Source organism: Ranitomeya variabilis, chromosome 1 (assembly GCF_051348905.1).
Source record: "Ranitomeya variabilis isolate aRanVar5 chromosome 1, aRanVar5.hap1, whole genome shotgun sequence".
In the NCBI taxonomy this organism is placed as follows: Eukaryota; Metazoa; Chordata; class Amphibia; order Anura; family Dendrobatidae; genus Ranitomeya; species Ranitomeya variabilis.
The window spans coordinates 747187594-747213279 of record NC_135232.1 but is presented as its reverse complement, the minus strand read 5'-3'; positions in this window follow the sequence as shown (position 1 = coordinate 747213279).

Below are 25686 nucleotides of genomic sequence, written 5' to 3'. Positions count from 1 at the left end.
ACTCAGATATCTGAGGGTCACAAGGACTGTACTGTTCTGTCAGGGCAAGAAGATGAGGAGGGTGACTCCAAGGGTGAGGAATGTGATAACACAGAGGATAATGATGATGAGGTGTTAGATCCCAGTTGGCGTAAACATAGAGGCACACAGCTGAGTAGGTCTTCTGAGGAGGTTACGTTGAGCCGTACATCGCAGATATGTAGTGATGCAGCTATGATGAGCAATGCATCCTCAGCCACAGCTGACACTGTGACCAGCAGCGTCTGTGGGTCTGCAGCTTGAAGGAGTGGCAAGAGTTGCCTAGCCTGGGCCTTTTTGGACACTGGATCAGCCAACTCACATAATCTGCCAACTTTGCAAAAAAACTGAATCTAGGTAAAAAGTGCAATAATTTGACTACTACTAAGTGTATGAACCTTCACATGCGCAATCAACATGCTTTACTGTGAAAAAATGTGGACCAACGTACCTCAACAACCATCAGCCACCGCATCAATCTCATCTGCTGCTTCTTCCGCCTCCTCTGTTAATGTGCCAACTATTGAGACACAGGTCTTCGACCACAGAACCTTGGGTTCTTTTCCCCTTTCCAATCATGCTGACTAAGCCTGCCGCCAGCTGTAATGAAAGTGGACATGCTTGCTGTTTTTGACCGATCTCACAGAATGAGCACACCACAAGTTTCTCAATGTACTGTAACATCTCCGCCTGTACCTCTCCCACGGTCCAGCAGTTTGTCCACTTCACCATACTCTGCCCTCTCTCAGCACTGTAGCCATCCCACAGTTCCACAGTTGTGGTCATGTAATAGAGTGCAGGGTTGCGTATGTCACCACGGAACAGACAGACCAACTGTTGAAGGGGATTTATTAACAGGGGTAAAATTCTCCTCGCAGGGAGTAAACAGGGGGTTAATGGAGTAAAAACAGTAAACAGTAAACAATTAAGCGGAATCAAAAGGGTTAACGAGTGTTCTGGTAACTTATCAGCCCAGGGAGGTCCTGACTGGAGAGTCCTTATTTCCCAATGTGGATACAGTCACCAGCAGGGCTTGAGATCCTGAAGTCTCTTCTGTGTCTCCTGGAAAGTCCGGGGTTAAGCCTCTGCAGCCTGTTCTTCTCAAAGTGAAACTGGAACCAGGAAATAGCACAGCCTCCGTCGCTGCTGCAGGAGCCTCTGTGTACCAGGCTGACAGTCTCTCTGTAATAACGCTGTCACACACACACTCGGCAGTTACTTATCACACTCAGGGATCTTTGCTTGTCACTGCGGTCATCAGGGCTGCACAGTCACTGTCTCTGATTCAGGAGGCTTCCAGATCTACACCCCCGCATCCAGCCTTCACTCTGGTGGGTATCTCAGCCTCAGTGCCCTCACGGGGAGCACTACTTTTAGGGGAGCACGGCGCTGCAGCCTGCCCTCTCTTTGGCGCGCTGCCTTCTCTCTGCTCTCCCGCTCTTTTCTGACCACTCCCCTCTCTCTTCCCAGCAGTCCCCTGGTCCCCTCTGTCCAGGGCAGAACGTCTTCCCCCCAACAACCCAGCTGTCTGACTATGTGGTTCCAGGCAAGGAGCAGGGAAAGCAACCTCCTTACAGTCATGTAAAAGATTGTTTCCTCCTACACATGACAAAGCTAAGAGGTTGAACTCCACCATCTCCAATCTGTTGGCCACGGAAATGCTGCCTTTCCACCTGGTAAATACAGACAGTTTCCCGAAAGCTGAAGGCTGTCGCAGTCCCCCAGTACCAATTACCCAGTCACCATTACTTTTCTAAGAAAGCTGTGCCTGCGCTACACTAGCATGTGGCAGACATCACCCGTTGCTTGACAAAATCTCTGTCTGCCAGGGTGCATTTCACCACAGACACTTGGATGAGTAAGCATGGCCAAGGGCGTTACATCTCGCTGACTGGGCACTGGGTTACTCTGGTGACTGTGGGGACAGGCGCTGCTACATAAGTCTTGGAATCCCCAAGGCTTGCAGGAAAAACCTCTACATTTAACACCTTCTCCACTGCTTCTGCCTCCCCTAGGGCCTCCATCAGTGCCCTCAACCTCTACCTTAACGAGACACGTGTTCTAACGTGTTCTAAGTTCAGAGCGAATCCCCACCACCTCCATACTGCGCAGCCAGGGCTCACCGCAATCAGGCAGTATTAAAATTGTTATGTCTTGGAGATTGCAAATTTTAAAAAACTGACCTTCACATCCAAACATAGATTAAGTGTGAACAGGTGCTGAACCTAGAGTTACCAACTCATACACAGTCAAATAAATCAGAAAGTAACCACTTCATGGAAACAAAAAATCCATAAATATCTAGTATAGAAAATGCCAAAGTATAACTATAAATGGGTTAAATCAAACTCATATTGAGGGTAATCGCACAATCAATAATGAGCCACACACTGAAGAATAAATGATCAGAAAAACCCAAAATACCATATTTAGAAATATATAAATGTTTTTATTAGTTTAAATATACCAGGACATTTGGCAAGAGGCCAAAGCGAAAAAGTGGATACAAGTCACAATGTGCACGTAGGAAACGCAGGGGTGCACTACTGAGGGTAAAAGAATTACATCAAAGACTATGCTTAAATATAAATATCAAATGATCTTTTCCAGCAAACATGATATTAATCATACCTAGTATACACACATCATACTCAGCCCAATAATAGATAAATTCCAAAGTAAGCAATATTATGATTATAATAAAGTAAGGGCGGAGCAGGATATACTTTACCTAAATAGAGCTGGAAAGACACGTACCCGCAAAGTGCACCCACCCCGACGCGCGTTTCGGCGTGATCGCCTTTCTCAAATAAATCAGGCAGCACACTGTAGCGCCAAAATCTGTGTACGAGTTGGTGACTCTAAGTTCAGCACCTGTTCACATTTAGTCTATGTTTGGATGTGACGGTCAGTTTTTTGAAATTTGGAGATCGCAAATGCAGCGCCCCAGAGTCCTGGTCGTTGCAGTACTGATGCTCCACCACTAAGGGGAGTGATGGTACGTCTGATGGCACTGACGGAGTTCACCTGACCAGGTATCACAGACACCAATACACTTCATAGTCTGGCCTCCAGGGGGAGCTAAGGGTGCTATGTATTAGGCCACTCCTCACAAACTGGTAAAACTGGGGGTTGGATAGAAAGTTAGACAGAAGCTGACTGGGTTGGAACCAGGCAATATCCTGTGGCAGAGGGTGTTGCAGGGGAAGATTCAGGGGGGCCCCTGTCAGGGGTGGGATCCTGACAGAGGCCTAGCGAAAAGGACAGAACGTTAAGGAACCACGCCTGCACTACATCGCGGCGGTATCTCAAGAAAGGACAAGAAGCGAGGTTTATTGTGGAGAGTGAGAAACGAGATCAAAGCAAAAAGGAGATAACACCAGTAGGAGTCGTGCTGTAAGATCGAGGCAACATCCTACTGAGGCGCGTAGCCGGTGGCCGGAACGCCGAGGAAGGATTGGGCTCCAAGCATTACTTCAAACCAACGGCAGGACAGTTAATTATAGGCTGGCTGTCTCACCTAAATCACCTAAGCAGACATAGGGGGCAACTGTGGGAGAGGGGCGTCACTAGGGTCCCGGAAGAACTCCAGGCCTACCCGTCATACGGGTGCGTCCTATCCATATCATCTGGGGGACGGAGAAGAACATCAGAACAGACATAAGTTGTGGGAAAGAACATCAGAAACAGACACAACAGTTGTGTGGACTATCCCGTGGTGCTCAGCAGGGAAGTGCTACAACACACAGGCGCTAGAAGGTAGGCACAGATTTCCACCTGCAAAGGGAACTCTGGAGGTGCCATCGGACCGGCTGGTCTCAGACAGCCCTGTTATCCGTACTCTGGATTGAGGATCTTGAAGCCTTCAGTAAAGAGGTAAAGAGACTGCAACCCTGTGTCCTCGTTATTCACTGCGACTTGCACCACGCACCACCACTTTCACCTTTCATTGGATGCCCCTTAGCAGGGTCACGGACCGGGTCTAGCCACCGTGACAACCCCAGAACTGAGACAGAGAGGCCCGGTACCGAGTACCCCGCGGCCCTGCGTCTGGGGGCGCTCCACAGTCATACAGCTGAAGAGTGGTGGACAGATCTCCAGGCTGAGTTTGATCAATGGCTGTCTCCGCTGCACCTGCATCCAGGGAAGGCTGTGTCCGATAACGGTGCAAACCTGGCGGCCTTGCATGGCTCACGTCCTCAACCTGGTGGTGTAGCAATTTCTCAGCCACTATCCTGACCTGGGTGAGCTAGTTTAGAAAGCACATAAGCTGTGTGCTGATTTCCGCCGTTCGCACCCCTCAGGTCATCGACTTGCATCAATACAGAGGTCTTTGTCCATGCCAGTTAACAGGTTGATATGCGATGTGCCGACACAATGGAATTCCACTCTACACCTTTTGCAGCAACTATGGCTATGTATAAATATATATGTGGCCAGTACAAAACACTGGTACATGACTTGTTCCTTCCAAGGACTGTCCTGAGGACTAGGGGGCACTTATTACGGGTGGAAGAAAGGCATTTCTGACAGCTAAACAGGAAAGGGTTCTTTACAGTTAGAGCAGTCAGACTGTGGAATGCCCTACCACAGGAGGTAGTAATGGCAACACTATAACAGCTTTTAAAAAAGGGTTGGATGATTTCCTTGATACACATAACATTGTGGGTTATAGCTATATTAGTGCCGAAATGTACAATTGGTGTAGAAAGGTTGAACTTGATGGACCTAGGTCTTTATTCAATCTACGTAACAATGAAACGAGCCCTGGTGCAGTATGTCATGTCGTATAGCCTGGGCCTACGCAGTCCAGACGTGATGCATATCACGTTTATAGAATGGGCAGAGAATAAGGACCTCTGCACCCTTCTGCACAGTTTCAAAATAGCTACTAAGATGGTTAGTGCTGATGACGCCATCATCAGCATCACTATTCTGGTCATCTATATGCTGGAGAAGCCTTTGAAGTAGATTTGTACTTCGAAATGTGTCAAAATAAACCAAGCATTTTATTACACTGGGATATATGTTTTAAATCCTGTCGGCAGCGCGGAGACTATCCACAAACCCTTTCTAACCTATTGATGTCTGAAGGTCACTGGCTGACCAGTGGATCTGCTGCAGCCGATATTGCACTATATGTTGTTTTTATGGATTAAACAGGTGAGTTTAATCTGAGCGTAAAGTTCACTATATTTCTCAGATAAGACCCTATGTAAAGCTGATATCTCCTACAGTTTTACTTCGGTATTGGGTGTACTAGAAGACGTGTAGGATCCCTATTGTACTATTTCTACTGTGGTGAAATTGTTGCCACTTTGATGGTGTTTGCCAATAATTTTTGGAAATGTGAACACTCCTGGTTGGGTCTCCTTCATGCGTGTTGCCTGTAGCAGTAGGCCTCTGTGGCGCCCCTAGGGGTATTTGCCAGAAAAATAGTTATTGACACCAAATACAAATATTAAAATAGCAAGACTGCACTGCCATCTCCGGCCAGAAGGGGGAGCTCCAGAGACTCCCCTTGATCTATTCTGGTCTGAGAAAAGGACTGGCAGTTGGGTTGAGGAGTTGAAAGTGAGAGGTCGTATAACTGAACTCCTAACAGCCCTATGACGGATTATAGGCCCGTAATACCCATAGTAGGAAAAGAGGAACAGAGAAAAAGGACATTGTGAGAACCGGGTAGCAATAATTTCTACCCAGAATAGGCGCAGAGACGGATACCGGATCCGTGGCTATATTCGTTATATATAATACAGCAACCGGAAGAAAGTGAGGTGATATCAGCTTCACCAGGGTAAGACGCAGCAACAGACACAGAGTTCAGCGGTATTCCCAAAGGGGGTAAGCCGACAAAAAAAAGGACTCGGGTTGTCCGTCGAACCAGAGCACAGAAGAGACAGATTGGGTCGGCAGCCAGTTCACATACAGCAGCAGGGCCATACAGAAACTGCGCATAATAAGAGGTGGAAATCCTGACAGGGTCAAAGTAAATCAGAGTTCTTATACAGACTCCGGTGACAGTATTGGTTGCAAATCCCTTTTTGTTGAAGTAAACTGGTTAAACGTTTCAGCGCCTCAGTCTTTCATTTGGACAATAGCTATCGATCCAGGATCGGGGTCATCACAGCTGAGAGGACCTGCTGCTGATCAAGTAAGTGTCTGTTCCTTCATGATATCCCTTGCACTGTGCATTGCCTGAGGCCACAGCACCGGGTCAAGCCACTAGTGACATCCCCCTCAAGAGACGGACCTCTTTGATCTGGTGCTGGGTACCTCGGTCTCCTGGGCGTCACAACTGGCGTCACGAACAGGATTGGGCCAGCCCGTACACCGGGTATTTTGTGCCGTAATTGGAGTCTGAAACTGTGAAAATTTGGATGAAAAATCTTGGAAATTGACTTTGTTAAAGAAAATCCCCTTCCCCATTGAAAACTATTGAAAGTGACTTTTCTCCATTGGTTATAATGGGGTAAAAATAGCCGCCATCCCCTGATGTGATCATCTCATAACCGTTAGGCACAAAACTGTTGATCGAGCTACGTCATTACTCAAGCCCCAGTCTAACTGAAAAACTTCAAAATCCATCATCACAGAGCGTGCGGCAGTTAGAGGCAGCAGGGGGCGTGTCATTGTCATCCTGCTGCACAGAGGAACGAATCTACATTATCTAGACGGAAGCTGGGACCGGAGGGGTCTGGATTAACTAAGGGGGTACAGTATGTCGCAGCACGGAGACGCCGCAGCACCCGGCGACGCTAATGCAGCTGAAAGACAGAGTGTCGATAGAGAGCCTGGCAGCGCAGCAGTGCAAGGAGTGGCGCCCATCATGCCGGTGTTGATGCCATATACCCCGGGTGGCCCGTGGCTTCCAATGTATGAAGGTGAACCTAATACCCTTGACGGTTTCAGGGAAAAGATGCTGGCTCATTTTGATATGTTCCCCGTGGGTGAAGCTCAGCGTGTTAGTCTCCTGATGATGCAGTTAAGTGGCCATGCTAAGCGAGAAGTCACAGCATGGGCAACTGATCTAAAAGGTACTGTTGAACGCATATTTGCTGGATTAAAAGCTACATTTGAAACCACTGCCAGCAGCAAAGCTAAAGTACGATTCTTTAATTGCAAACAAAAAAGCTAATGAGGGCGTGAGAGATTTTGCCTTAAACCTGCAGGAAGCCCTTAAATCACTTACACTGGCTGAACCCATTTTTAACACAGGAGCCGATAAACTGCTAAGAGATCAATTTATCGAGGGACTCTACACCCCTTCTCACCGGGGGCATGTGAGCATGCTTGTTTTTAAGAACCCTGAATTGACATTTGCCCAATTAAAGGAGAGCGCTATACGTCTCCAGCTGGCAGAGGCACCTCGGGATCAGGATCTCACACAACCCATGGCAGATGCACTTCAGCAACGGGGAATGCCAGTGACATCAGCTATGTCCGGTGCCAGTGCTAAGTCCCTGGGGCCCATTAGTAATGAGGCTCTTCAGCAAAAGCTTGACTCTTTAACTGATGTTGTTGCTTCAATGGCTAAAACCATGCAGGAGATGAGAGAACTCAAGATGGAGTTGGTAAACCGTAGAGAGGATGTTCCATGGATGAGGTCCCGGAGATACCCGACATGGAGAGGACGGCCCCGTGACCGCTACCAACCGGATGGACAGCCCATTTGCCGCCGTTGCCAGCAGCCAGGCCACTTTGCACGAAATTGTGATTTAAACGGGAATCCCCTTGGAATGCGGGCCGCTTCGCAGGAATGAATTTTCAAGGCCCAACACCCTGGCACGACAGATACATCGGAGTACGACCCATCATCCCTATCGTGCTGGAAGGAATTCCCCTCAACGCTTTGCTGGATACAGGTTCCCAGATTTCATCTATACCATATATCCTTTATAAGAGGTACTGGGCTGAGGTAGATATTGATAAAGGACCCTCTGATGTTGAACTAGATATATGGGCCAGTAATGGTAAGTTGGTACCGAAACTAGGATTCAGGGAGATGACCATAAAGATTGGTAAAGCAGAATTGAAGAAACGGTATAATTGTCGTTGATGTTGACTGGCAGAACTGTGAACCAACTGTATTGATAGGGATGAATGTGTTAGAGAATTGCTTTTCCGAAGTTATTTCTGTCTTACAACAAATTGCTGAAACTGCCCGATCCTGCCAGCAGAGAGTTCTCCGGAGGGAAATAAAAGTATTAATGTTAAGGCAACAGATAGAAGTTGCAGGTGGAGAAATCGGCAGTGTGAGGGTGAGTGATCCAACGTCTATTGTAATCCCACCAAAAACAGAAATGGTGTAGAGCGGCCATTGGTACTAAAGGACAAGACTATCAAGCCTTAATAGAACCAGCGTACACCGACAGCAGGCCCACTATACTCACGGCACGAGGGGTGGTCGAGGTACACCGGGGACGGGTGCCGGTACGACTTTTGAACTGTGGAGAGGAAGAGGTCACTTTGCCAAGGTACGCTACAGTGGCAAAGTTATATACTGTTGACAACAATGCCATCACAACCGTTGAGCCCTTAGAATCGACCTGTCAGGTGGAAAATAACGGCTCAGATGGAGAATCCGAGGATTGGTGCCAACAGCTAGACGTGGGTGTAGATTCAACACCTATCCATCAAAGACAAGGAGTGTATAGATTAGTGACGGAATATGAACAGGTCTTCAGTAAACACCCATTGGACTTCGGACGGATAGAAGGGGTGGAACATACAATCCCCACCGGTGACCATCCCCCGATAAAAGAAAGATATAGACCCATACCGCCCGCTCACTATCAATGCGCGAAGGACATGCTGAGAGAGATGAAACAGGCCGGGGTAATAAGAGATAGTTGTAGCCCTTGGGCGGCCCCTCTGGTGATTGTCAAAAAAAAGGATGGAACCATGAGAATGTGCGTAGACTACTGGCGGATTAATAATATCACCCATAAAGACGCCTATCCCTTGCCTAGGATAGAAGAGTCCTTGACTGCTTTGAAATCTGCTAATTATTTTTCCACCTTAGACTTAACAAGCGGGTATTGGCAAGTCCCTGTGGCTGAGAGAGATAAAGAAAAAACGGCATTCACCACACCAATGGGTCTAAGCGAATTTAATCGCATGCCGTTCGGACTCTGCAACGCATCTGGTACTTTCCAGCGACTGATGGAATGTTGCCTCGGACACAAGAACTTCGAGACCGTCCTCATGTACCTAGATGATGTGATCGTCTACTCAAAGTCTTACGAACAGCACTTAACAGACCTGGCAGAGGTGTTCGAAGCCTTATCCAAGTATGGTATGAAAATCAAACCATCCAAATGTCACCTTCTCAAGCCAAAGGTACAATACTTAGGGCACATCGTGAGTTCGGAGGGAGAAGCACCGGATCCCGAGAAAATAACTGCCATAAGGGATTGGCCAAGACCTACCAACGCAAAAGAAGTGAGGCAATTCTTGGGATTAGTGGGTTACTATCGTAGATTTATAAAAGGATTTACCAAATTGGCAGCGCCCTTGCAAGATGCTTTGATAGGGCAGACGAAGAAACCTTCAAACCGAAACCCTCTTTTTCAGTGGAACGACGAAAGAGAAGACTCCTTTAAACAACTAAAAAAGGCACTAACCGGAGAAGAAGTTCTGGCGTACCCGGATTACCATCAACCTTTCATCCTCTACACCGATGCCAGCAATGTGGGATTGGGAGCGGTGCTGTCACAAAAGCAAGAAGGTCGGGAGAAAGTCATCGCCTTTGCAAGTAGAAAACTCCGGCCTACTGAAAGAAATTCAGAAAATTATAGTTGCTTCAAATTGGAGCTACTGGCAGTAGTTTGGGCTGTGACTGAACGTTTCAAACACTATTTGACTGGTGCAGAATTTATTGTCTATACTGACAACAATCCATTGACCCACCTAGACACGGCTAAATTAGGTGCGTTAGAACAGCGATGGATAGCCCGGTTATCTAATTACAACTTCGTGATCAAGTATCGAGCAGGTCGCAAGAATGGAAATGCCGATGCCCTATCCCGGATGCCAGACTTGAGAGATGTAGAAGAAGAAACGGGGGAGCTTGAAGAAATTGAACTACCAGCCTTTCATCAGCCCAAGGCAAAACATCGTCAGTCAAATACCTATCAAAAACAACAAGAAGTGAATTTTAATCCGTTAGCACACCATAGATGGGCTGACACCCAAGATAGCAATCCGGCTGTGAAGCTAGTGAAGGAACTATTGACTGAGCAAAGTGCATATCCCGATGAGGATGCCCCAGAAGAGACGCATCAACTCTGGAAAGAGAGAGGCAAAATGTTCCTGTATCAAGGGAAACTCTGTAGAAGATACACCAATCCGAAAACACATGAATTGGTTTGGCAGATTATCGTGCCTAAACAAGATGTGAAGATGGTCCTCGAGGCTTACCACAATGGTGCTGGTCACTTTGGTTGGAAAAAGCTAGAAGTACTTCTGAGAGAAAGATTTTATTAGGTCGGGATGAGAAAATCAATCGAACAGTGGTGTAGAAACTGTGGCCCGTGCAACCTCAGAAGGAACGATCAAAAGAGCCAAAGAGCACCACTGCAGCCCATAATCACCAAACAACCACTTGAACTGGTAGCCATGGACCACGTGAAGTTGACACCGAGCCGGTCCGGTTACGTCTATGCCTTGACCATCGTGGACCATTATTCACGCTTCTTGGTAGTAGTACCTGTAAAAGATCTAACTGCAAAAACAGCAGCCAAAGCGTTCCAAACGTACTTTTGTAGACCCCATGGATATCCGGAACAGGTTCTCACTGACCAGGGTACAGCCTTTGAATCAGAGATCTTCAGAGAATTCAGTAATATGTATGGCTGCAAAAAGATCCGGACGACAGCCTATCATCCGCAAACAAACGGCTTATGTGAGAAGATGAACCATATTGTGATAGACCTACTAAAGACTTTACCTGAAACGGAAAGGAATCAATGGCCAGAGAAATTGCCTGACTTGGTGGATCTGTATAATCATGTCCCGGTGAGCTCTACCAACTGCACCCCAGCTTATCTTATGCGTGCAAGACCCGGCCAATTGCCAATCGATCTAGAAATGGGAATTCTGAAACCAGACGCAGAAGTTCAAGAATCCAATTGGGATGTCGTACGGCAAAAGCAGTATCACCAAGTGCAAGAGAGTGTTGAAAGAAGCCTCCAGCAAACCAGAGAAAGACAAGAGCGAACTTTCAACCAGAATGCTCTAGCAACTCCATTAAGACCGGGTGACCAAGTACTCAAGAGGAATCGTTGAACCAATAAACTGGATAATCAATGGGAAGCCGTACCCTACACAGTTTTACCAACAAGAATGGATAATCCTAAAATGTGTCTCATTAGCAAAAACGGAGGTTTAACATCTGTACTAGTGTCAAGAGACAATCTTAAATTATGTCCGGAAACGTTGAAAGAGCCAGAAGTTGTCCAGCCAGAATCAGAAGTTATTCAACCTATACTGGTTCAACCAGTAAAGGAAAAAGAGTAGGAAATGTATCACACCTGTATAGGAGACTTTCCCAAAACCCTACTAACATACCATGGTGCAGTAATGGTTCCCATGGTGGCCTTTTATCCAACACCGAACCCAATATTAGAAGTCCCAAGACAGGAAGAGGCTGACCCCGTACTGCAAGAGGTTCCAGACCAGGAAGAACAGATTCCTGATCAGAGTGATCCCATTCACGGTGGACTTGCCAGCCCCATAGTGGTGGAATTATCTATAGCAGAGAGGGCAGATACTATATCCGCAGTAGACAGTAGTACACCACATAAAGAGACACCGCTATTACGTAGATCCCAGCGTAGTACACAGGGTCAATTACCGGCCAGGTATGCGGATTACCAACTATAAGACTATAGTCATTGTTATCGTTCTGTAACGTTTAAGCCCAGTACCTACAGAGACTTACCTGTATGAACTTCTTGCATATTCTTGAACTTTTATCAGCCCGGAAACACTAAATCAAAGCTCCGGAAAGACTGCTTTGTGAACTTTGCTTCCTAGTACCTTCAAGGATAAAACTGTATTAATGGACGCTATTTGAAGTGACTTTTTACAGAATTCCATTTTTTTTTGTTTCTTTGAGTGGTTTTTGTAACTTTTAATTTTTAAGACTCTGTACATATCAATTGTTATTTCAAAATGTTATCGTCCCACAGTCCCGGAGTACTCTTCTTAACTAAGGGGGAATGTGGCGCCCCTAGGGGTATTTGCCACAAAAATAGTTATTGACACCAAATACAAATATTAAAATAGCAAGACTGCACTACCATCTCCGGCCAGAAGGGGGAGCTCCAGAGACTCCCCTTGATCTATTCTGGTCTGAGAAAAGGACTGGCAGTTGGGTTGAGGAGCTGAAAGTGAGAGGTCGTATAACTGAACTCCTAACAGCCCTATGACGGATTACAGGCCCGTAATACCCATAGTAGGAAAAGAGGAATAGAGAAAAAGGACATTGTGAGAACCGGGTAGCAATAATTTCTACCCAGAATAGGCGCAGAGACGGATACCGGATCCGTGGCTATATTCGTTATATATAATACAGCAACCGGAAGAAAGTGAGGTGATATCAGCTTCACCAGGGTAAGACGCAGCAACAGACACAGAGTTCAGCGGTATTCCCAAAGGGGGTAAGCCGACAAAAAAAAGGACTCGGGTTGTCCGTCGAACCAGAGCACAGAAGAGACAGATTGAGTCGGCAGCCAGTTCACATACAGCAGCAGGGCCATACAGAACCTGCGCATAATAAGAGGTGGAAATCCTGACAGGGTCAAAGTAAATCAGAGTTCTTATACAGACTCCGGTGACAGTATTGGTTGCAAATCCCTTTTTGTTGAAGTAAACTGGTTAAACGTTTCAGCGCCTCAGTCTTTCATTTGGACAATAGCTATCGATCCAGGATCGGGGTCATCACAGCTGAGAGGACCTGCTGCTGATCAAGTAAGTGTCTGTTCCTTCATGATATCCCTTGCACTGTGCATTGCCTGAGGCCACAGCACCGGGTCAAGCCACTAGTGACATCCCCCTCAAGAGACGGACCTCTTTGATCTGGTGCTGGGTACCTCGGTCTTCTGGGCGTCACAACTCCGACACCAAAAGGCCTCCACTTCCTTAGACTCAACTACCCGTGTTACTATCCTTAAATTTTTTTGACAATGGTAGTCTACAAAACTGATATTTGGGCCACCTGAGTGTGGCTCAGCATGTAGAGGTGATGCATGTGGTATCAGAGTTCCCAGCAAAGGAGCTCTCAACCACCTCGTCTTACTGTGACGTTCAATTGAAAGCTGTAAATGCTGTCCCAGACCCTGATACCTCATGCCTGGCTCATTGCTGCAGTGCCATGCTGCAATTAGTACTGTGGGTGAATTGAGGCAACTTTCCTGGTGTCTGCCCCTCATTTGATGTGTTTTGGCAGCATTTGGGGCCTTTATAAGGTTTTTTCCATGTGTTTGTTTTTGCCTCAATTTGAGCTGAATGGTGTTCGGTTATGTTTGGCGAATATTCAATGAATTAATTGGCGAATATTGAAAATTCGGTGATCGTAATCCAAACCGAACATTGAAATATTCGTTCATCTCTGGTCATAAAGTAATTCATTTTACCCACAACTTCTGCAATGGTGGAAACCTTTAAAACATGTTATAGAAGATACAGAAGAGCACAACAAGCACACACCCCAGAGACTGGGAAAGAGAATAATGTGCACAATTAGGGACATCCTTTGAGTCTGTTCTCCTTCATTAACCTTTTAATTAGTCTTTGTTTAGAGCCTTTTGGCATTGATTGCGTGTCTAGTGCCCTTCTGTGACAGAAGGGTGCGAAAGGGGCAATAAATAGCATCCAGCGGGCACTGACCAGGAGGGCACTAAATGGCCACTCAGGTGGCACTGAATTCAGTGCCCATATGCTTTTATGTCCTTCCATTCGGTGCCCCCATATTCACTAGTTGACATTCTGTGCCAGTTTTGTGACCGAAGGGTGAAAAGGGGGCAACAAATGCCAATGGGGCACTGAACTGAGGGACAGTAAAACTGCAAGCATGCATCACATCACCCCTGAATCTTAGTAACTCTCTACCACTTTTTTGCATGGAAAAAAAAATTGTAAAGTACTTTTTGGTTTATTTTTTACTTCTCCCAAGGTTTCTACAATGCTAAAAAAGCTTGGAAGAAAAATGGGCAGAAGTGAGACATGACAACTTGGTTTGGGGAGAAGAAGCAGCATTATATTTTTTGCAGTTAGAGAATTCTCTTCTTACCTAGACCCAAATATAGCAAAGCAAATAGAAAGGTGTATCCTCCAAGTCTTTCTTTTTATTGACAGTGATAAAGACTATTGACTCTCGTGACTCCGCGCTCATGGTTCTTTGGTATACAGCACTCCACCCTGACCTATAAGGAAACCATAAACGTCCAAATTCTGAAAATATCGTCATTACAATAGAAATGTTTATTATCGTGGGAGATATCCCAGGCAAATTCACAGGAAATGTTCTTGCCATAGGACAAAAGCTCAGCAGATCAAGGAGGAAATCGGGATATAGCAAAACAGAACTGCAGAACTGTTTGCACATCACGGAAAGCATGAGTATGGATATGGACACCATAGGGGGTTTTAGATTTTATTTTAATTCCATGTATGCATTTTTGGCTAAAAATCATTTGTGCAACACAAATTTGCACCAGTTAGCTTCTGCAGCCTCTATTTATCAAAGTACATCGCAGACTGCAGAATGAGTGACGCTTGAGCCTGTATCCCCTGAATCTCTTCTCTTGAAGCCTCTTCTAAGCCCATTTAGGATCAGATGAAAGAGTAAATGCCCTATACACAATGCATAGCGGTTGGTCAGATGACTGTTCAGCAGATTATTCTCCAGGCAGCCATCCCTCTAGATACAGGGACGATCGGCTCACGACTTGGAATATAGAGAGGTTTCAACATTATTTCTATGACATGCTTCTTGTAGATTTATTCCCTCAGGGGCAGGATCACTGGAGTAGGATACAAGACTTGAGGTCTGAGTACAGGAGTCGTGTCTCTGCAGCAGATTATCTTCCTCCGTGCAAAACATTCAGGAAGCTACTAAATAACAAGGAAAGAATATGACACACATAAAGTCTGCCAATGTACACAAGCATCTGCCCGAGTATTCACCAATGCTGAAGTGGAAACAGTCAACAAGTTGAATATCCTGTATGTACAGTGTCAGGTTACCTACTGAAGTGGAGACTGTAACCGGTACATGCAGCGCCATGACTGATCAATCCCAACACCCACAGAGCATCACCATCATCACAGGGAGCACGACCTCTGGGTCTACCTCTCCCATATGGGCCAACTCTCCTGGGAGAGAACGCACGAATGAGAGTGCAGCGCCCCAGAGTCCTGGTCGTTGCAGTAATGTCGCTCTGCCACTAAGGGGAGTGATGTTACGTCTGATTGCACTAAAGGAGTTCACCTGACCAGGTAACACACACACACTGCACATCACATTCTGGCCACCAGGGGGAGTGGTTCTATCTAGTAGCCCACTCCTCACGCTCTGGTAAAACTGGGCGTTGGACAGGAAGTCAGGAAGAACGTAGCTGGGAAGAGCTAGAGAGAGGACCTGTCAGGGGTGGGATCCTGGCAGCGTCCTGGAAAGAGACAAGATCGTTACGGAGTTGTGCCTGTGCCTTACAGCAGCAGACTCCTAAGAAAGGACAAGAAGCGAGGTGTATTGTGGAGGAGTGAGGAAAGGAAATACAGCAAAAAGGAGACAATACCAGGATCACGAACAGGATCTACTTAAGCCTGAAGAATCAGGTCATGTGTGCCTTGGAACTGTGATTTACTGTGATTGGACTGTGATTTATTGCAAAGACTGGGTGTTGCTATTTGCCGCCAAAATCCGCCATCGCCGCGCTCGAAGGGAGGAGCCATAGCTTCGTGGGTGGAGCCGGTCAAAAAGCGCAGAACCAGAAGACGCGGTAAAGCGACGATCCCGGAAGAGGAATACCAACTTCCAGCAGGTCAGCAGGGAGAAGGAGCGACCATGTCTGAGTCAGGGGGAGCAGAGGCGGCGGTCGCAGCCGTAGACCCAGAGGCCCCTCCGCCCCCCACAGTAGACGCAGCCGCAGGCCTTGTACCACAGCCGGTTGCCTGTCATGATTCCCAATGGCAAGGGAAAGTCAGAGAACATAAATAACAGAACAGCTCTTGGGTGATGGAATCTCGAGCTGACCATGAGCTAAACCTATCACACAACTAACAGTGGCCGGGTGACGTACCTACGTTTTATCCCTAGACGCCCAGCGCCAGCCGGAGGACTAAGTAACCCTAATAGAGGAAAAGACAGACCTGGCTTACCTCTAGGGAAATTCCCCCAAAAAGGAGACAGAAGCCCCCCACATATATTGACGGTGAGTTCAGAGGAAAAGACATACGTAGTATGAAGGTAGGTTCAGCAAAGCGAGGTCCGCTTACTAGATAGCAAGAAGATACAATAGGGAACTTCACGGTCAGCTGAAAACCCTATTAAAATACCATCCCGAAATTACTTTAAGACTCATGTGTCAACTCATGACACCGGAGTGGCAATTTCGGCCCACAAGAGCTTCCAGCTACAGAAACATAACATAACTGTGAACTGGAACAAAAATGCAAAACAAACTTAGGACTAAGAGTCCAACTTAGCTGATAGTAGTCTAGAAGCAGGAACATGCAACAGAAAGGCTCTGGTTACATTGATGGCCGGCACTAGAATAACTGAGCAGCAAGGCTAAATAGGATACTCCCATATCCTGATGGAAACAGGTGAACAGAGAAAGTGAAGCACACAAGTCCAGTACCACCAGTGACCACCGGGGGAGCCCAAAAACCAAATTCACAACAGTACCCCCCCCCTCAAGGAGGGGGCACCGAACCCTCACAAGAACCACCAGGGCGATCAGGATGAGCCCTATGAAAGGCACGGACCAAATCAGAGGCATGAACATCAGAGGCTGTCACCCAAGAATTATCCTCCTGACCGTAGCCCTTCCACTTGACCAGATACTGAAGTTTCCGTCTGGAAACACGGGAGTCCAAGATCTTCTCCACAACGTACTCCAATTCACCCTCAACCAACACCGGAGCGGGAGGCTCAACGGAAGGCACAACCGGTACCTCATACCTGCGCAATAATGACCGATGGAAGACATTATGGATAGAAAAAGATGCTGGGAGGTCCAATCGAAAGGACACGGGGTTAAGAATCTCCAAAATCTTATACGGGCCGATGAACCGAGGCTTAAACTTAGGAGAAGAAACCCTCATAGGGACAAAACGAGAAGACAACCACACCAAGTCCCCAACACGAAGACGAGGACCAACACGACGACGGCGGTTAGCAAAATGCCGAGTCTTTTCCTGGGACAACTCCAAATTGTCCACCACCTGTCCCCAAATCCGATGCAACCTATCCACCACAGTATCCACTCCAGGACAATCCGAAGACTCCACCTGACCGGAAGAAAAACGAGGATGAAACCCCGAATTGCAAAAAAAAGGAGAAACCAAAGTGGCAGAACTAGCCCGATTATTGAGGGCAAACTCCGCCAACGGCAAAAAGGCAACCCAGTCATCCTGATCTGCAGACACAAAACACCTCAAATAAGTCTCCAAGGTCTGATTAGTTCGCTCAGTCTGGCCATTAGTCTGAGGATGGAACGCAGACGAAAAAGACAAATCAATGCCCATCCTAGCACAGAACGCCCGCCAAAATCTAGACACGAACTGGGTCCCCCTGTCAGAAACGATATTCTCCGGAATACCATGCAAGCGAACCACATTTTGAAAAAACAGAGGAACCAACTCGGATGAGGAAGGCAACTTAGGCAAGGGCACCAAATGAACCATCTTTGAAAAACGGTCACACACCACCCAGATGACAGACATTTTCTGAGAAACAGGGAGATCAGAAATAAAATCCATAGAGATATGAGTCCAAGGCCTCTTCGGAATAGGCAAAGATAACAACAATCCGCTAGCCCGAGAACAACAAGGTTTGGCCCGAGCACAAACATCACAAGACTGCACAAAAACTCGTACATCTCGAGACAGGGAAGGCCACCAGAAGGACCTAGCCACCAAATCCCTGGTACCAAAGATCCCGGGATGACCTGCCAACACAGAAGAATGAACCTCCGAGATGACTCTACTGGTCCAATCATCAGGAAGAAACAGTCTACCAGGCGGGCAACGATCAGGTCTATCCACCTGAAACTCCTGCAAAGCCCGTCGCAGGTCTGGGGAAACAGCAGATAATATCACCCCATCCTTAAGGATACCTGTAGGTTCAGAATCACCAGGGGAATCAGGCTCAAAACTCCTAGAAAGGGCATCCGCCTTCACATTTTTAGAACCCGGTAAGTATGAGACCACAAAATTAAACCGAGAGAAAAACAACGACCAGCGCGCCTGTCTAGGGTTCAAGCGCCTGGCAGACTCAAGATAAATCAAATTATTGTGATCGGTCAATACCACCACCTGATGTCTGGCCCCCTCAAGCCAATGACGCCACTCCTCAAAAGCCCACTTCATAGCCAAAAGCTCCCGATTACCAATATCATAATTTCGCTCGGCGGGCGAAAATTTTCGAGAAAAGAACGCACAAGGTCTCATCACGGAGCAGTCGGAACTTTTCTGCGACAAGACCGCCCCAGCTCCGATCTCGGAAGCATCGACCTCAACCTGAAAAGGAAGAGTAACATCAGGCTGACGCAACACAGGGGCGTAAGAAAAGCGGCGCTTAAGCTCCCGAAAGGCCTCCACAGCAGCAGGGGACCAATCAGCAACATCAGCACCCTTTTTGGTCAAATCAGTCAAAGGTTTAGCAACATCAGAAAAACCAGTTATAAATCGACGATAAAAATTAGCAAAGCCCAAAAATTTCTGAAGGCTCTTAAGAGAAGAAGGTTGTGTCCAATCACAAATAGCCCGAACCTTGACAGGATCCATCTCAATGGAAGAGGGGGAAAAAATGTACCCCAAAAACGAAATCTTTTGAACCCCAAAAACGCACTTAGAACCCTTTACACACAAGGAATTAGAGCGCAAAACCTGAAAAACCCTCCTGACCTGTTGGACATGAGAATCCCAGTCATCCGAAAAAATCAAAATGTCATCCAGATACACGATCATAAATTTATCCAAATATTCACGGAAAATGTCATGCATAAAGGACTGAAAGACTGAAGGGGCATTTGAAAGACCAAAAGGCATTACTAAATACTCAAAATGGCCCTCGGGCGTATTAAATGCGGTTTTCCACTCATCCCCCTGCTTAATTCGCACCAAATTATACGCCCCACGGAGATCAATCTTAGAGAACCACTTAGCCCCTTTTATTCGAGCAAACAAATCAGTAAGCAGTGGCAGAGGATACTGATATTTGACTGTAATTTTATTCAAGAGTCGATAATCAATACACGGCCTCAAAGAGCCATCTTTTTTAGATACAAAGAAAAAACCGGCTCCTAAGGGAGATGAAGAAGGACGAATATGTCCCTTTTCCAGGGACTCCTTAATATATTCTCGCATAGCAGCATGTTCAGGTACAGATAGATTAAATAAACGACCCTTTGGAAATTTACTGCCCGGAATCAGATCTATGGCACAATCGCAATCTCTGTGAGGAGGTAGTGAACCAAGCTTAGGCTCCTCAAAAACATCCCGATAATCAGATAAAAATTCCGGAATCTCAGAGGGAATAGATGACGAAATGGAAACCAAAGGTACGTCCCCATGAGCCCCCTGACATCCCCAGCTTAACACAGACATTGCTTTCCAGTCAAGGACTGGGTTATGAGATTGTAACCATGGTAATCCGAGCACCAAAACGTCATGTAGATTGTACAACACAAGGAAGCGAATCATCTCCTGATGGTCTGGATTCATACGCATAGTCACTTGTGTCCAGTATTGTGGTTTATTACTAGCCAATGGTGTAGAGTCAATACCCTTCAGAGGTATAGGAACTTCCAGAGGCTCTAGATCAAACCCACAGCGCCTGGCAAAGGACCAATCCATTAGACTCAAAGCGGCGCCAGAGTCGACATAGGCATCCGCGGTAATTGACGATAATGAACAAATCAAGGTCACAGACAGAATAAACTTAGACTGTAAAGTGCCAATTGAAATAGACTTATCAACCTTTTTTGTATGTTTAGAGCATGCTGATATAACATGAGTTGAATCACCACAATAGAAGCACAACCCATTTTTTCGCCTAAAATTCTGCCGTTCGCTTCTGGACAGAATTCTATCACATTGCATATTTTCTGGTGCCTTCTCAGAAGACACCGCCAAATGGTGCACAGGTTTGCGCTCCCGCAAACGCCGATCAATCTGAATAGCCATTGTCATGGACTCATTCAGACCTGTAGGTGCAGGGAACCCCACCAAAACATCTTTAATGGCATCAGAGAGACCCTCTCTGAAATTCGCCGCCAGGGCGCACTCATTCCACTGAGTAAGCACAGACCATTTACGAAATTTTTGGCAGTATATTTCAGCTTCATCTTGCCCTTGAGATAGGGCCATCAAGGCTTTTTCAGCCTGAATCTCTAAGTTAGGTTCCTCATAAAGCAACCCCAAAGCCAGAAAAAACGCATCCACATTGAGCAACGCAGGATCCCCGGGTGCCAATGCAAATGCCCAGTTTTGAGGGTCACCCCGCAGCAAGGAAATTACTATCTTAACCTGCTGTGCGGGATCTCCAGCGGAGCGAGATCTCAGGGAAAGAAATTATTTACAATTATTTTTGAAATTCAGGAAACGAGATCTATCCCCGGAGAAAAATTCTGGTATAGGAATTCTAGGTTCAGATATAGGAGCATGAATAACAAAATCCTGTAAATTTTGAACCTTCATAGCAAGATTATTCAAACCTGTAGCCACACTCTGAGGATCCATTTTAATCAGGTGAGATCAGAGCCATTCAAGGATTAGAAGGAGAGAGAGAGAGACAAAGGCTGCAATTAGAGCAGAAATGCAACTGAGTCAACTAAAAAGCAAGCTCAGAGGAAAAAAAAAAAATCTGCAGACTTCTTTTTCTCTCCTTTCTTCTGCCAACGGTTTTAACCCTTGGCCGGCCATACTGTCATGATTCCCAATGGCAAGGGAAAGTCAGAGAACATAAATAACAGAACAGCTCTTGGGTGATGGAATCTCGAGCTGACCATGAGCTAAACCTATCACACAACTAACAGTGGCCGGGTGACGTACCTACGTTTTATCCCTAGATGCCCAGCGCCAGCCGGAGGACTAAGTAACCCTAATAGAGGAAAAGACAGACCTGGCTTACCTCTAGGGAAATTCCCCCAAAAAGGAGACAGAAGCCCCCCACATATATTGACGGTGAGTTCAGAGGAAAAGACATACGTAGTATGAAGGTAGGTTCAGCAAAGCGAGGTCCGCTTACTAGATAGCAAGAAGATACAATAGGGAACTTCACGGTCAGCTGAAAACCCTATTAAAATACCATCCCGAAATTACTTTAAGACTCATGTGTCAACTCATGACACCGGAGTGGCAATTTCGGCCCACAAGAGCTTCCAGCTACAGAAACATAACATAACTGTGAACTGGAACAAAAATGCAAAACAAACTTAGGACTAAGAGTCCAACTTAGCTGATAGTAGTCTAGAAGCAGGAACATGCAACAGAAAGGCTCTGGTTACATTGATGGCCGGCACTAGAATAACTGAGCAGCAAGGCTAAATAGGATACTCCCATATCCTGATGGAAACAGGTGAACAGAGAAAGTGAAGCACACAAGTCCAGTACCACCAGTGACCACCGGGGGAGCCCAAAAACCAAATTCACAACAGTTGCCACAGAGCTCGCCGCCCCTATCCGCCAGCCGGAGGCTGCTGCGGCTACAACAGCCATATTGCCCTTCTCCATGCCGTACCTACCGGGAGCAGCCTGGCTCCCGCGATACTCTGGAGAGTCCCATACATTAGCTGACTTTAAAGAGGGGGATCTGCAGCCTGCTCGAGTTCTATCCCCTGACCGAGCCTCAGAAAGTTCATATGATAACCGGCCAACTCTTTGGGGCGGCTCTGAGAGAAGTGAAGTCCTGGCCCGCCGCGGATAAGGGAACTGCACAGCAGGTCTTTGCAAAGCTTAAAGCCACCTTTGACACCCGCACCGCTACAGAAATTAAGTTGACTTTCTATGGGTGCAAACAGAGGCCGCAGGATAGCCTACGGGACTATGCCCTTAACCTCCAGGAGGTGCTGCGGGCCATCAAGCAGAGTGACCCTGGCAGCATGCAAGATGAAGATAAACTCCTGAAAGAGCGGTTCATTGAGGGGCTCCTGTGCAGCCACCAAAGGGGTCAACTGCACTTCCTGGCCATGCAGAACCCAGACCTGACTTTTGTGCAATTCAAGGATAAAGCCATTCAGGCGCTACAAGAGCTACAGTCCAGCCGTGCAGCGCCTCCCAGGCGTCCAGCTCTCACGTACCACCAGGAGGTGGCGTCGGATGCCCCAGTTGCCACTGAGGCCGATGCCCAGAGCTTGGAGGACGACTCCCCCGCAGGACTCCACCTCCAGATGCAGGAGCTGACCAAGAGCGTTGCTGCCCTAGCCCGGACTGTGCAGTCCCTACAGGAGGCCCCCAAGGAGAAGATCCAGCTGGCCTCCAGACCAGAGGATGTCCCCTGGATGTGACAGAGGAGGACTCCGCTGACCAAAGGCAGGGACGACGATCGCTTCCATCGGGACGGACGACCTATCTGCCGCTGCTGTCACCAGGTGGGCCACCTTGCAAGGTACTGTCCTTTAAACGAGCAACCCCTGGGGCAAAGGGCCAACCCCCAGGAGTAGGACGATCAGGCCCGCAGCATTGGAGAGCTAAATACGTTGGAGGGCGACCAGTTCTTCCTGTTGTGATCGACGGTATCCCCATGAACGCTTTGCTGGACACCGGTTCTCAGGTGACGACTATGCCTTACGTGCTTTATAAACGGTATTGGGAGGACACCAATATTACTCGTGGCCCCGATGACGATTTCACCATAATAGCCAGTAATGGTCAGCCATTGCCACAAGTGGGGTATAAAGAAGTCACCATCAAAGTGGGGCGGGTGGAATTGAAGGCCCAAGGGATTGTAATTGTTGATATTGACCGCCGTGAGTGTAATCCTATGATGACCATTGGTACTAATGTTATAGAAAATTGTCTTGCAGAAGTTATTGTCCTATTGCAACAGGTAGCAGAAACAGCTGACTACAGTGAACAACGTGCCCTGCAAAAAGAAATCAGGGCCCTGATGCAAAGACAGCAGGTGGAGCTGACTGGTGGTGAAATTGGTCGTGTCACAGTGAGTGATTCAAACCCCATTGCGATACCCCCCAGGAGTGAAATGTTAATATGGTGTCAGGCAGCCATAGGCCTCAGGGGTAAAGACTATCAGGCCCTGGTAGAACCTGTATATTCGGATAATAGGCCTACCCTGCTGACAGCCAGAGGGGTGGATGACGTCCGCAAGGGGAGGGTACCAGTACGTGTTCTCAATTGCGGGGAAGAAGAAGTCCAGCTAGCCAAATATGCCACACTTGCCAAACTGTTTACTGTTAATAGTAGTGTGATACAGGCGCCTGGGCCCTTGGTCCCGTCCAATCCGGCAGAGAACAACGGTTCTGCAGGGCAACCGAAGGATTGGTGTCGGGAATTACATGTGGGCACTAACTCTACCCCACCTCACCAGAAACAGGGGGCCTACAGGGTGGTTCATGAGTACGAGCGGGTCTTTAGCAAACACCCCCTAGATTTTGGACAGGTAAAAGGGATCCAACATCATATCCCCACAGGGGATCACGACCCATAAAAGAGAGATACCGTCCTGTACCCCCAGCTCATCAGTGTGCCAACGACATGTTGCGAGAGATGAAGGAGGCTGGGGTAGTGAGGGACAGTTGTAGCCCCTGGGCATCTCCATTAGTCCTTGCTAAGAAGAAAGATGGCACAATGAGAATGTGTGTGGATTATCGACAGTTAAATCGCATTACACATAAAGATGCATACCCACTGCCCAGGATAGAGGAGTCCCTGGCTGCTTTAAAATCTGCTAACTACTTCTCTACATTGGATCTCACCAGTGGGTACTGGCAGGTTCCCGTGGCGGAGGCGGACAAGGAGAAGACGGCCTTCACAACGCCGATGGGACTTTGTGAATTCAACTACATGCCCTTCGGATTGTGCAATGCCCCGGGGACGTTCCAGAGGATGATGGAGTGCTGTCTGGGGCACAAGAACTTTGAAACTGTACTGCTGTATCTGGATGATGTCATTGTCTTCTCCAAGACCTACGAAGACCATCTGAAAAACCTGGCGTTTGAAGCCCTATCCAACTTTGGCTTAAAGGAGAAACCATCCAAATGCCACCTGCTGAAACCCAAAGTGCAGTATCTCGGCCATGTGGTGAGTGCTGAAGGAGTGGCCCAGACCCTGACAAGGTTACGGTGATTAAGGACTGGCCGAAGCCCAGCAACCTCCATGAAGTCCGGCAGTTCCTCGGGTTGGTAGGCTATTACCGGAGGTTCATCAAGGACTTCACCAAGAAGGCCGCGCCATTGCAAGATCTGTTGGTGGGCCAATCCAAGAAGACCAAGGGGAAGAGTACCCCATTTGATTGGAACGAAGGCCTGGAAGGATCATTCACTTGCTTGAAGATGGCGCTGACGGGAGAAGAGGTACTGGCCTACCCTGAGTATGATCAACCGTTTGTACTGTATACGGATGCCAGCAATGTAGGACTGGGAGCTGTGTTGTCCCAGGTCCAGAAAGGCAAGGAGAGGGTAATCGCTTACGCCAGCAGGAAACTTCGTCCCACGGAAAGGAACCCTGACAACTACAGTTCCTTCAAGCTGGAATTCCTCGCCATCGTTTGGGCAGTGACAGAGAGGTTCAAGCACTAACTGGCCTCAGCAAAATTTACCGTTTTCACGGATAACAATCCACTAACGCACTTGGACACAGCAAAACTCGGGGCCTTGGAACAGCGGTGGATGGCCCGGCTGTCCAACTATGACTTTACCATCAAGTACCGGGCAGGACGCAAGAATGCGAATGCCGATGCCTTGTCCCGGATGCCCAATTTGCCAGAAACGGGGGAGGACCCGGAGGCACTTGAAGAAGTAGAGCTGCCTGCTTTCCATCGCCCCAAAGCCACTCAATGCTCCCATCATGTGAAGAACAGGCACAGAAACAACCAGGATGCCACGCTGAATCCCCTGCCTCACCATGGGTGGGCAGAGACCCAGGATGGTGACCCTGCGGTCCGTCGGGTGAAAGAACTCCTGACGCAGGCAGGTTTGCATCCCGGCCCGGATGATCCACAAGAAACCCAACAGCTGTGTAAGGGGAGAAGCAAATTGTTTATTCACGACGGTAAGCTGTGCCGAAGAAGTATCGACCCCCGCACTCACGAATTGGTATGGCAGATAGTGGCAGATGCGCTGATGGTTCTGGGAGCGTACCACGATGGGACTGGACACTTCGGGTGGAGGAAGTTGGAGAGACTACTTCGAGGGAGATTCTATTGGATTGGCATGAAAAGAGCCATCGAGAAGTGGTTTCGGGAGTGTGGCCCGTGCA